Here is a 14405-nt window from a genome sequence, read left to right as displayed (position 1 = left end):
CGTCTGTAAACAAGGACATACTTTGTTTTGTTTTTAGTTTTGAGTCAAATTATTAATTAGTAGCTGGGTAATAAGCGTGATAATGAATGGCTTCGCGGGGATTCATGGTACATAACAGCCCTTCAGCCTGATATCTCCGTCGGTCTGTTATGTACCGTGAATCCCTGCAGATTATTATCATTTACATATATATATATATATATATATATATATATATATATAGGGAGCGCTTGTTTAATTAGTTCACCTTATGGGCAGTCCCTGGAAGAAGCCGATGCCATGTCAGTGGTAGAGCATTTCACTGCATTGGTCCGACGTCTCATTGTTCCCATTAGTCCGATGCTGGTGAATGCTAACCTGGTGAATGCTACCATGCCTAAACCTAACCCTAATTCTAACCCTAACCTCAGTAAAACTATTCTTAAATCTATAACCCTGTAGGCCTAATTATGGGTAGCTCCCCGAAGGAGGCACCACTTGCTCCACCTTGTGCCCAAAAACGAGCGCTCCTGGTCTTAAAGGGGTATTTCGGTCAAAAACGACTTTCCTACCTTTCAAATGATGATTCGGGAAGCTTCTGGGTTGATCCAGGTGTTGTTTGACCCATAGCAGCATTTTGTTCCATTTTCGATTTTCTCCCCTGCACCCCACGGCTCCAAAACGGCACCTTTTGGGTCGTTCCGTAATCCGGTTATTATTCTTGCTCAAAATTCACTTTTCTCGCTCGGTATCAGTCCCTCATACTGTTGTTAGCTTATCCGAGCTACACCAGCTCCTGGTCGCCGCCATGTTTGTTTACTTCAAGCTCAACTCTCAACTCTCAGCCCAGGAGAGAAACACTGGGAAATCCCTAACCCGTTGGGAAACGCGCGTTCACGAGCTGCTGCTGCTGCTGCTGCTCTCACAGCTCCACCTCCCTCCCCCACAGCCTGTTACCGGTTGAGGCAGACAAGAGGCTACACCATACATCACTCTGCAGACTTTGTCGACATAGTTACATCTTTTTTCTTTGGCTAAGAGCATTTTTGTGTTTTATTGTTCGTCGCGCGTCGGGGAGTCACGCGATACAAAACGGGATTTCCCAGTGTTCTCTCCTGGGCTGAGAGTTGAGAGTTGAGCTTGAAGTAAACAAACATGGCGGCGACCAGGAGCTGGTGTAGCTCGGATATGCTAACAACAGTATGAGGGACTGATACCGAGCGAGAAAAGTGAATTTTGAGCGAGAATAATAACCGGATTACGGAACGACCCAAAAGGTGCCGTTTTGGAGCCGTGGGGTGCAGGGGAGAAAATCGAAAATGGAACAAAATGCTGCTATGGGTCAAACAACACCTGGATCAACCCAGAAGCTTCCCGAATCATCATTAGAAAGGTAGGAAAGTCGTTTTTGACCGAAATACCCCTTTAATCTCACTGAATCTCAAAAACACTGTGACACACACATCATGAGGGTTACATACACCGTAACCCTCGTGATATTTCAAGGTTTTAATCACAATCAAATAGATTTAATGAACACCTATACACGGTAGGTCCTACAGTCTACTGTACATAGCATGATACTGCGATATAATGTATAATGGTGTATTATACAAACTTGCTTTCTGTTTCCTTCCAAAGCATTATTACTGTATTTCCTGATATTTTTGCATCATTCAATGCATGTTCCTTACACATGAGGCACATGCTTGCGAGTGTGTGTGTGTTCTGACCTGGTCAATCAATATTTTTGGATCAACAGCAGCAGGCTGTTCAGGAGCAGCACCACCAGCAGCAGGCTGTTCATTAGCAGTACAACTGCTGCACTTCTTCCACAGGAGCTGAGCCTGTAGTGATGGAACATGTTCAGTTGTTGCCTCCTCCTTGTGCAACCCACTCCATAACATCAAGTATACCTTCCCATCCTTACCATTCCCATCCTTCACTGCCCTCAAAAAGCATCAAAACATACTTAGAGTACCACAATTGCACACATTTTTGGAAACTAGCAGATCTACAAGCTCATAGCGTGTCACATTGTACCTTAAAGTTGTACCATGTAACTTTTTTTATAAAACAAATCTTAAAATTGTCCTAACTCTTAAATCGCTAAAGTTTTAGAACACCCACTCCGTTATTTTCAGCTTCTGAAGCCTTCTCTTTGTTTTCTATGATCCTGACCGGGGTCCGGTTTTCGCGCAAAAATTACGTCATCATACACTATCGGCCAATCACAGCGAGGGTTATACACTGCCGGCCAATCACAGGCACAGCGCATCTTGAAGTGGGGTCGCTAGCTATCACAATAGGGCGGCCATATTTGTAGGCGCCCGTGTGTCTCTATCTATACTCGGGTGAAACACTCCGTTTCTCCGGAATGCCTGAACGCACAGGAACCAGGGACCCCTCTAAAGATAGATCTCGGCGAGGTGGAGGCAGACGCGGGGGTGACGCGGGGGTGTGAGGCCCGGTCCGCGGCGAAAAACGGCCGAAAGACGCGGACGCTACTGACCACTAGTTGAGCAACTTACACAGTATAGCTTTAACAGTATGTGGTTACTGTAGGTTTTGTATTAATAATAAAATATGCAAAGTAACAAGTAACTAAAGCTGTCAAATGCTGTAATTGTAGTGGAGTAGAAGTAACATAAATGGAAAGTAAAGTAAAAGTAACTCAAAATTGCACTGTGCATTGTAAGCACTTGTATAGAACTTGAGTAAATGTATTTAGTTACTTTGCAGCACCACTTAGCAGCCAGTGACTGACAGGCTAGCTATCGGCAGGTGCAATAATTGCTAGAGTGCAGAGGGACATGGGTGGTCTTTAGGGCTGTAATCTAGCCCTGTTTTAGGGATTCGAACTTCGAGGGGGATTTTCCGGACCATCGAACCTTCGATTTTTTATTAATTGAATAAAAACCGAACAATCGGACCATCGAACCATCGAACGTACTGTACCTTTAACCAGCTAAAACAGTGAAGAAAATGTGTTAAATGCGCTGTTTTATCCATTGAAAACGCGTTGATGTGTGACCGCATTAACACGTAGGCTAACACTTGGAAAATCCAATCCAATCTGAGAAAATGTTGCGCTGTTTGTTGACGAACAAGCTCAATGTATGGCGGAGTTGCACGGATGATGATTAGACTTGGTGACTGCGTCGGAGCGCGCCGCATTCGGGCTGAACTGGTCTCGATGTAACAACCCCAGAAATCGCATTATAGATCCTTTAGGGCAGGGGTGGGCAACTTTGATGATGGTGAGGGCCACAATATTTCCACCTTCACTCCAGAGGGCCACATTGCATATTGCTACGTCCTACTTTGTCATTCTGGTATCTCATACAAAAGAAGCAAAAATAGCAGATCTACAAGCTCAAGTAGATCGGCTATTTTTGCTTCTTTTGAAATGGAATCCTGAATTATGTTTTATTTTTATTTTTATTGGAATCCTAAAATGTAACATTTTGATTTAATTTCAAACACATTTAGTTATATATGCATGTTGACTCTATGAACCTAAATACAAATACCTACATTGGACATGAATAAAATATATATTTTTGAATACTACTTTACTAGTCATTAAGCTACTAATAGACTGACAGGTCATGTTTGGAATTGTAACAGCTGAAACCAATAATGTATCAGTATTCCGGTATTAACCTGCGGGCCGCATTAAGTGGAGGTGGGGGCCGCATGTGGCCCCCGGGCCGCCAGTTGCCCATGTATGCTTTAGGGGTTTGCAATGAAATCCATCTTTGCTCATGCTTAGTATCTATACTTAATGCTGACACGGCACACTGACTAAAGTGAATACAAACATGGTGCTTCATGTCAAAGGTCGCCAACCTTACATTGATTTAACCCTTACATACATTTCGGTACATAAGACGTTTTATGTATGTTTACAGTGGTGTAAAGTAACTAAGTAAATGTACTTACTGTAATTAAGTACAATTTTCAGTTATTTCTACTTTACTTGAGTATTTCCAATTTCCAATACTTTTACTTCTACTCCACTACACCTCGGATCCAAATATTGTACTTTTACTCCACTACATTTATTTGAAAACTTTAGTTACTAGTTTCTTTGCAGATATAAATTATAATATTATAAAACATAACCACTATTTTATACCTGGCTATTTGAAAATAGCCGATCTACAAGCTCAAAAATCGCGACGTTTTGTGAGCTAGTAGATCTGCTATTTTCAAACATTTTGTACTTTTAATTTTGGTACTTTAAGTGTTGATGCCAATACTTTTGTACTTTTACTCAAGTACATTTTGAATTTCTGACCTTTACTTGTAACGGTGTGTTTCTACATTGCAGTATTGATACTTTTACTTAAAGGGGTAGTGTCACCTAAGGGGGTTGAGGGGCAGATTATATTGTGACATGAGCTTCTCTGACAACGGTCTGAAACAGTCTGAAGCTCACGTCACAGTGTAATCTGCCCCTCGCCCCCCAACAACAGCTGACCAGTACAGTAAGTAGTCATATGGTCAGGCTATACAGACAATTAATTTGATTGGCTTATAATTGCGCATCCCCATGTCATCATAACAATATTAACTTGTTTTTTAAGATGATTCTTAAAGTGACAGTAACCTTTTAGGTGACAGGCCCCCTTTAGGTATAAAATGTGAGTACGTTTTCCACCACTGTTGCATTATAGACATGGGTTGCACAGGGAGTGTTACCATACCAAACTGATGGTCTCAATGGGCTTCTTCTCACTGCAGCATTTCCACATGTAGAAGACCAGCGTGACTGTGCAGTAGAGGAAGGTGATCACTCCCACACACATGAAAAACTCTGCTGGGATGGAGAAGTCACCCTTGAGGTGGCGATCATCACTGTGGCTGCCATCACAGTATGCCAGCTGGTAGGGATGTGTTGGCAGCCTGGAGGCAGAGACATGTCCCACCATGACTTTGTTCTTGTCACAGACCCCCCAGAAGCATATATATCTACACGATCAAGCTCATTAATGTCAACATAATAGAATTAATTGAATGGAGGCCAGAGAGCACTGGTTTCAGGAAATAGAGGAAACCTGTGAACCTGTTCCAGACGACACTGGATTTGAAATCCGAGGAATGGATGTGTTAAATTCCTTCGATAATGAAGAGGTTGCCACCGCTCAAGGAATCTCCTTTTAAAAGCTTTTATTTACCTCACTGGACAGTGGAAAACGGACGCGCTTCGACCCTGTAGGTGTTCGTCAGCATTATAATATATATATATATATATATATATATATATATATAGCATTATAATATATATAGCATTATTATAATAGCATTAAAATATATATATATATATATATATATATTATAATGCTGACGAACACCTACAGGGTCGAAGCGCGTCCGTTTTCCACTGTCCAGTGAGGTAAATAAAAGCTTTTAAAAGGAGATTCCTTGAGTGCTGGCAACTTCTTCATTATCGCATGTTCTTTTGAGCCGTGCATTGAAAAGACTTTATCTAAATTTCTGCTTTGTTGCAGGCATCTTTCTCCGTGTATTGCTGGGCCTCACGCGTCAGCAATAGAGGTTAGTAAAAAAGGAGCAGACCAAGTAAAGAGTGAAAGGTCAAATGTACTAAGTATTAAGGGTTTAAGTGGTTAAATGTCTGACCACAAAACTGCACCTAATGCCAGTGGAGCAGAGCAGCAGCAGTGCAGCAGCAGCGCTCTTGGCTTTTAGCTCTCTTACAGAGGCCTTTTAACTCTTAAAGGCTCTTAATGACTGCTCTAGCTTTTTAGCATCTTTTAATTTTTTTTATTATTTTTTATAACATCTCGTTTGGAGTCAGCTCAACAGCAACAGCCCAGAGGCCATGGATTGACAACCTAGGATGACTCATCTCTAATGTGCACACTGAACGCCGTTCCAACTCAGCAGGTCCAGTTTTCTGGGCCTCGTTGGTAAGTCTCGCTCCAGCTCGACCCTCAGTGTGCACTGCCCTGGCTCTCCAGGCTAAAGGCCTACAGTGGTTCTGTTGCTAGACACATCTCGTCCAGTCATATTCTGCTTTTACTGGCCACAGTTTCTTTCCTTCCTCCCCAGCCACCACCATCATGCCAACAACACTCACCGTACCATCTGGCTGCGGCGGCTGTCATCGCCTCTCGCAGAGAGTGTCGGAGTTGGAGGGCCGAATCTCACAACTGCACCAGATACAGGACGGCGAAACGTTTTTGGACCACATGTTCAGCAAATGTCAAGACGCTGTTGAATCAATTCTCAATCCTGATTCACCCGATGAGGAGATTTCAGTAAGCCCATACGTAGCTGGCCCCACCACGGCGGATGAGCTGGACGCGACAGTCCCCGCTGAACCGGAGAGGCTGCCCCTGCGGGTTCCTGTCGTGAGGGGAGAATTGGACGCGACTGTCCCCGCTGAGGCGGGTAGGCTGCCCCGGGCCCTGCCTGTTCCAGTCGCCCCACGGCTGGATGCCTCTGTCCGGTGGGACCTCGATGGTGCTTGTCCCAGGCTGAATCCTACTTCCAGTTCCACCCCGGTCCCCTGGACCAAAGTTGCCCGGCCAAAACACGGAAAAAATCACAATAAATCCAATAAAAGTTCCACTCGACCCCATTTCACTTTACCCCAAGCCCCCCCGCTTGCTACCAACAATACTTTTTCCGTCCTAGACATTAATGATTTTCCCCCACTGATTCAACGCCCCCCAGTCACTCTCCACGGCACCCCCCGAGCTGTTCCAAGCTCCCCCAGGAAAAAGTCCAGGCTGCCGGCCTCCAGCCTGAGGAATGAACGCCACAAACAATTAAAACTGGCGGTCCAACGCCGGGCGGAGAGTCCCATCTCTCAACTGCCGTCGCTGATGCGAATCTCTGTAGCCCCCCCACATAAACAGAGCAGCGCTGGTCCATCTGGATCGCCCCCCATGGCACCGTCTGCCGCGTCCGTTAAATCGCCCGCTCCACTGCTCCATCTTCCATCCACAGCCATCATTGGAGATTCTTTAATAAAACGAGTCCAAATCGCAAATGCCATTGTACACTGTTTCCCTGGGTTAACCACGGCTAAACTCCTTGAAAAAGTCCCTGAAATCCTGGCCTCTCTTCCGTCGTCAGTCACCAAAATAATTTTCCATACAGGGGCCAACGATCACTTCTCTGAAGTAGCGAGGATGAGCTTTAAACGCCTCTTCGATTTATTAAGTGGCTGTGGGAAAACTGTCTATATCTCTGGTCCCTTGCCCACCATGCCCTACCACGGGAATGTTCGCTTCAGTAGGCTACTTTCACTGCATTATTGGCTCCAATCCACATGTCCCTCTTACAATATCACTTTCATTTCAAACTTCTTTTTGTTTTGGGACCGCCCCACGTATTATGTGTCTGACGGCCTGCACCTAAGCAGATATGGGTCTCAATCGCTCGCATTTAATTTGCGACGTGCTGCGGCTATACAGCCACAACAGCCACTCCATTGACTGTCTGTTTCACTTTCACTTCCAAATGATCAGTATGTTTACATCACGGATACAAGTACTTCCGGTTATTCCCGATTTACTTCCGGTTCACAGCATATTCTCGGCCAACAGCATGCTGGCGCCCCCTTATGGCCAGGTGGTCTTGTAAAACCTGCCACTCTCACTCCTACTACATTTCACCAGCATTCACAACCTGTAATAGCTATTTCTGCCCGTCAAGTCACCTACCCATCTTACATCCCAACATTAATTCGCATTAGACATCCAAAGTTGGATGTTCCCTGCTACAGCCGTGGCATTGGTCACACCAATCTCCGTGCTTTAAAGCGTGCCCCATCCCGTCCTAGCCCAGTGGTTAACCTTAATATGGTCCTGTTTAATACTAGATCACTCACAGGCAAATCTTTTATTTTAAATGACCTGTTTACTTCGTGTCACTTGGATTTTATGTTTTTAACAGAAACCTGGTCCCATGCTGGCGATTGTGTGTCTTATTCTGAACTGCTTCCCCCTGGCTGCACTTTTTTCAGCTCCCCACGCACCACTGGTGGTACTGGTGGGGGCACAGCCTCAGTATTCAAAGACACCTACAAATGCCATCTGATCCAATCCGAAGTTAGCTACCCCAGTTTCGAACTGCAGTCTTTTGAATTAAAACTGTCTTCCCCTGTTTTTTGTGCAGTAATATACCGGCCCCCGAAATATAACAAGGACTTCATCAATGATTTTAATGACTTTCTCTCTGGAATCATGGTGAAATATGATTACATACTTCTGTCTGGTGATTTTAACGTGCATGTATGCTGCGAGTCTAAACCCTTAGTCAAGGATTTTTTAAATCTTTTGGATGGTTTTAATCTCACTCAGTCTGTCAATGTTCCGACTCACATAAAGGGCCATACATTGGACCTTGTTTTGTCCTATGGACTTTCTGTTTCCCCCATTACACTGTCCCCTATTTCCTCAACCATTTCTGATCATATTCCTGTCTTATTCACGGTTTCAATTCCATGTGCAGAGCCTATCTCATCTGCTCCCACACGCCGTTCACGTGCAATCAACTCCTCAACTCCATCACGATTCTCCGCCATTTTTAATGATTCACCGATGCACATTCTTAATGACATTGGTGATCTCAGTGCAGAAACAATAATTACCAGTTTTAACCTTACGTGTACTGATATTTTGAACTCTGTTGCTCCTCTCAGAACTACACGCATTAAGGCACTTTATGAGCCATGGCTCAATGATACAACTCGAGCTCTTAGACAAGCTTGTAGGCAAGCAGAGAGAAAGTGGCAAAAAGATAAACTGCATGTCTCTTTAGAGATCCTACGGGGCTGTCTTACTGATTATCAGGAAGCGGTCAAACGTGCAAAAACCGAACACATTTCCACCATAGTGTCAACAAATTGCCATAAACCCCAGGTTCTGTTTAATGTATTTAATTCCCTAATTAATCCCTGCACTACATCATCCGTTGTGCCATCAACCACCCTCTGTGAGCGTTTTTTAACATTTTTTATCGATAAAATTGCAACCCTTAGGTCAGCTCCTACGCCTGCAACGCTTTCCCATGCTCCTTCCCTATGTCATGCACCTCTTACTAATTTTAATCCTATTTCCCTCTCCGCACTGTCGGACATAGTCAGTCACCTACGTCCTACTAATTGTCCATCCGACTGTATTCCTTCTCGCCTTCTCAAAGATGTTTTTAGCTCTGTTGGCCCTACAATTTTAGCATTAATTAATAAATGCCTTATCACAGGTTGCGTTCCAGCTGCCTTCAAACATGCTGTGGTGCAGCCCTTAATAAAAAGAAAAAGTCTGGACCCCTCGGTTTTATCAAATTTTAGACCTATCTCACAGTTGCCTTTTTTGTCTAAGGTCCTCGAAAAAACTGTTTATGCACAGTTGCAACAGTTTTTAACCACCCATGGTATCCAAGAGAAATTTCAGTCCGGTTTTAAACCAGGCCACAGCACGGAGACGGCACTTTTAAGAGTTTTAAACGATCTCCTTTTAACTGTGGACGACGGTATCCCAGCTGTTCTGGTGCTTCTCGATCTGACGGCCGCCTTTGACACGGTCGACCACAATATCTTATTATCTCGCCTCGAACACAGAGTAGGCATTACTGGTACCGCCCTACAATGGTTCAAGTCCTACCTAACCAATAGGAGCTTTTCCGTGAAGCTCGGGGAGTTTTCTTCCAATATAGCCCCTCTCACCTGTGGGGTCCCCCAGGGCTCGATCCTGGGCCCCATTCTATTTTCACTGTATATTCTTCCCCTAGGAGAAATTATAACTAGGCATAATATATCATTTCACTGCTTCGCAGACGATATTCAAATTTACCTGCCTCTTAAGTCACAACACAAAAATACAGTCTATAACCCACTACAGCTACTGCAAAACTGCCTGGCAGATATCAAATCCTGGATGGCTTCAAATTTTCTCAATCTCAATGACAGTAAAACCGAAATCATCACCTTTGGTTTAGATTCTTCAATCCCGGCCCCTGCCATCCTAGGACCCCTTAGTCCCTACATACGCACCTCTGTAAAAAACCTTGGGGTCATCTTGGACACAGCCTTTAAATTAGATAAACAGGTCAGCTCTGTCGTCAAAACTAGCTTCTTTCATCTGAGATTATTAGCAAAGATTAAACCATACCTATCCCGTAATGACCTTGAGAAGGTCATCCATGCATTTATTTCATCGAGATTGGACTACTGTAACTCTCTGTATGCCGGTATAGATCAATCACAACTCAGACGCCTACAGTTGATCCAGAATGCAGCAGCACGCCTCCTTACCGGCAAAAAGAAGCGCGACCATATTACCCCAGTCCTAGCTTCGCTCCACTGGCTTCCTGTCCGCTACCGAATAGATTTTAAGATTTTAATGTATGCTTTTAAAATTAGGAATGGGATGGCACCCCCTTCACTCGCTGATCTCATCTCTAACTACTCCCCAGCCAGAGCTTTAAGGTCGGCCGACCAGCTGCTGTTGTCGGAGTTACCCACGAACAGAGTAACAAGGGGCGATCGGGCCTTTGCAGCGGCAGCCCCTAGGCTCTGGAACAATTTGCCCATACATATCAGAGCCGCCCAATCAATAGCTATTTTTAAATCCCTGTTAAAAACATATTTTTTCTCCCTGGCTTTTAGTGACACTTGATTTCCCTTATTGCTGCTAAATGTCTGTTTGTTGTAATTTTATTTTTATTTTTATTTTCCTACTGCATGCTTGTCTTGTTGTTTTGTATGATACTGCAATGTTGCTTTTGTTTTAACCTGTACAGCACTTTGGTTGACTTGTCATGTAAATGTGCTATATAAATAAAGTTGAGTTGAGTTGAGTTGAGTTGAGTGTTAAATTCCTCTCTTTAGTCTCTAATGTCGCATTCCGTTAGCCTATCGATGCCAAACTTTGCACACACACTCCTTGGATGGCAAATCACGACCTCCGCCCCTGATTTCTCACGTGGCCCTCTTCTAGAGCCACCATCAGGCTGATTTTTGCAAAACACATTTTTGGACACTGCTCCTACAGATTTTGGCCTAAAATCACACAAAGCCCTATACACAGTAAGTCATGTCATCAACATGGATCTGTTCCATTTCCCATATTCACTCCTGATTGGCTACCATTGCCTTCTAAAGTTTGTGTATGCACCTTGACCGTCACTTATCTCCTGATTAGGGAGTCTTACTGGTTTTAACTTGGTTTTGTGGTTATTTATTTATTGTCACATAATAAAACATTGAGAAACTTTCAACACTTTGCCAAAGGCGTACATTGAACTGAATCACTGTCCTCATATGTTATTTATTAATTCATTTTAACGTTAAGTATAAGAACAAATGAATGTCATCTTTTTAAGGTAATCTTTAAAGACTATATGCTAGTCACTAGTCAGTGGAGAGTGACATGGGTTGCCATGATCTTGTTGTATACTGCACAGATATAAAAAGCTAGATACCTCGTCCACCGCTGCAGTTGATTGGAGCGACCCGTCCAACTTGATAGGCAGAAAAGCGGAAGCGTCGAGGGCAGACTGCTACTCAAAAAAACTACTGGCCAATCACAACGCGTCTTTTCCGGCTGTTTTTAGAACACTTTCCCAGCCTGACCAGAATGGCTTGTCTGTGGACTAGCCGGAAATTTCTATTATTGTATTATGATCTGAGACATAATATTATGATTCTAAGCATCAGCACGCCCCCCGTCCTTCTAGGATGGCACCGTTCTTTTTTTTTTCTTTCGATCCCCCGTCGTAAACTCACCACAATTGTCTCGATCTGCATTGGCATATAGTGGGGATTTTGGCCGAGTCGTCTTCCCCCCTGTGCGCTTCGCGTGCACGATTCGTGCACATCGAGGTAAGCGAATGTAATCGACTCTGTATGAAGCGCCCATGTCAACTTTTATCTGATCAAAAACATCACGGACAGATGCTATGCTAACGCTTCATCCTACAATGAAAGTGAACGGGATTTTGGCTATAGAGAACGAAAAGCTACCAGAAGCACTTCCGGTTCAAAGGGTTTAGAAAATGATCCTTTTAGATCAGTCAAAGAAGAGACGGAGGACAGCTGCCAATCTTTTTTTTTGATAATCATCATTTATTTCGGTTTTAATGTTTAAGTCGGCTAATTTAAGTACAGAAGAAGTGCGGTTTAATCCGGTTTTAATATTAAGTGGCTCCACGTGGCTGAGAAAGAGTTAAGAGCTGCGTACGAAAATACCCACCCCCACCTGCCTCTGATTTGCCTACGGACCTTCCGTGTCTGTTACGCACATGGAAGAATTCCAAGCCTGTCAATCAAAAATGCCTATCAATGCGAGACGGGTACCAGAGAGCCGAAACAGGCGTCTACCTTTTTATGTCTGTGGTATACTGTAATTGTACATGCAAACTGGTTGAGCCAGCAGTGCAAGCCTATAAACCTCAACCACCCCCCACCCCCCCGAAGTAGGATGAGGAATGATTGCCACTGTGTGAATATCAATGCAAGATGTTGTAGACTCACCACAGTCACCAGTATAATATATAACCTCTTTGAGTGTTATATAGGGTGCGTTCGGAAATGCTCAGTGTAGTGAGTGCAGTCGGTACACTCAGTGTGGCTTATTTGCAAACGTTGAAACTCTAAAACCTTGGCTAGCTTATCTTTCTCTTAAAACAGTTCTATTGATAGTAAATGGTTGTCAAGAAACGTTGCTATGAAATTTAATTCACAACATTTTCCCACCTTCTTTTGGTTTACACATTGATGTGTGTGAAACTATCAAGCCCAAACAACCAATTAAGCCGCAAATGCTGCATTTTGCTATAATTTCCTCCATTGTTCAACGTTGAGAAGCGCTCGAGACCTGCACGGCCATGTAAACCAACCAATCAAAACACCGCACCAACGCACCACACCGCCAAACCCCAACTTATGAGTAGGGTTGTTCAGTGCGTGCACTCAGCACACCCGGTGCGCCGCGCACTGGATTTCCGAACGACAACGCACCAAGTGCACCGAATAAACGAACGACAACATGGCACACCAGTGCGTTGAGTGTGCATTTCCGAACGCACCCATAGGCTAATGCTTTACCTGAATGGGTAACCAAACTCAGCTTCGGTAATCAGTGGAATGTTTACGGTGCAATTGATTTTCAAGTGGGTTCTCCCGGAGTAGCCTGCTGTTTTACCAAAGGCAATGACTGAAAACACCTGTAGAAACAGAGAATGAAAGATTAGATGTTTTTTGTGCAAAACAAATGCTTGCAATGGATTCAGATCCATGAAAACCCCCTAGTTTGACCCCTCACATGCTACTTAAAGCAGATTTATTTTTTGTATTTTTTTCCTGTTTATTAAAGTAAATGGGACCCAAACTTTCAGCAGCTTTTTCAATATGTTCCACTACTGGGATTTGGAGATCCCTGATGTACCGTTGTACAAAACATTTTTTTTTCGTAGAACCGCCGATCCAACCAATATGCCCATAAAAGGGAATAAGGACTGAGAGACAAGTTACTGACACGCACAGACGCATGTCTGGGGTCTCACAGCACACGGTTGGTTCTACAAGACAGGGATCTCCATATATGGGCATAAAAGGGATTGTATGTATGGATTGTATCAGACGTCATAGACGTCATAGGACTTTCACATAACGAGCACTCTAACCTAACGCGGACCAGTTTGTGTCAGATGGGCGGGCGCTGCAAATCTCTCCAATAGCATGTGTTCTCCTCCCCCCACCCCCCTCTGCTCCTCTGCTCAGCGCAGAGAACGCTGCTGCGTCATGACGTCGACACATTCGGTGCGACGCTCTCTGCACTCTGATTGGTTAGGGAAATTCTACACTTCCTCCAACAGTGATCATAACGCAGGGGCCCCCAAATTGTTTTGGGGGGTCCCCCGATTTTTAGCTTAATGTTGACATTGTTTTCTCAATCAACAACCAGTTTACAGTACTGTAAGTGTATACATGGTATCTGCACATTTCTAAAGTGACGAATTAAAGATGCAGTGCCATGATGAAAACCAGAAAAAGTACAAAAATATGGCACTGCCTCTTTAAGGAAAAGGTTTAGAACCACTGCTATAAGTAACCAGTGCAGCCACACTCAAAAGACCTGCCAATAAGCAAGCTCACTGGAGACGTCCTCCATATTCCTACAATATCATAGTAGCCAGTGAAGTGGTTAATTGTCTCCGCCAGCCCGAAAGCATGTTTTCGCCCCTGTCTGTCTGTCCATCCGTCCGCCTGTGTGATTGTCCGTCCGTCCGTCCGTCCGTCCGTCTGTTACCAGCTAATATCCAGTGCAGTTGGCCCGGTCACGGCCAAACTGTGCACACACACTCACTGGATGCCAATTCGGAACCTCTGCCCCACATTTTTTACATGGGCCTGTTCTAGCGCCACCATGAGGCTGATACAAAAGAAA

This window comes from Nannobrachium achirus, assembly GCF_963921795.1.
Source record: "Nannobrachium achirus genome assembly, chromosome: 8".
In the NCBI taxonomy this organism is placed as follows: domain Eukaryota; kingdom Metazoa; phylum Chordata; class Actinopteri; order Myctophiformes; family Myctophidae; genus Nannobrachium; species Nannobrachium achirus.
This window is presented reverse-complemented; position numbering follows the sequence as displayed.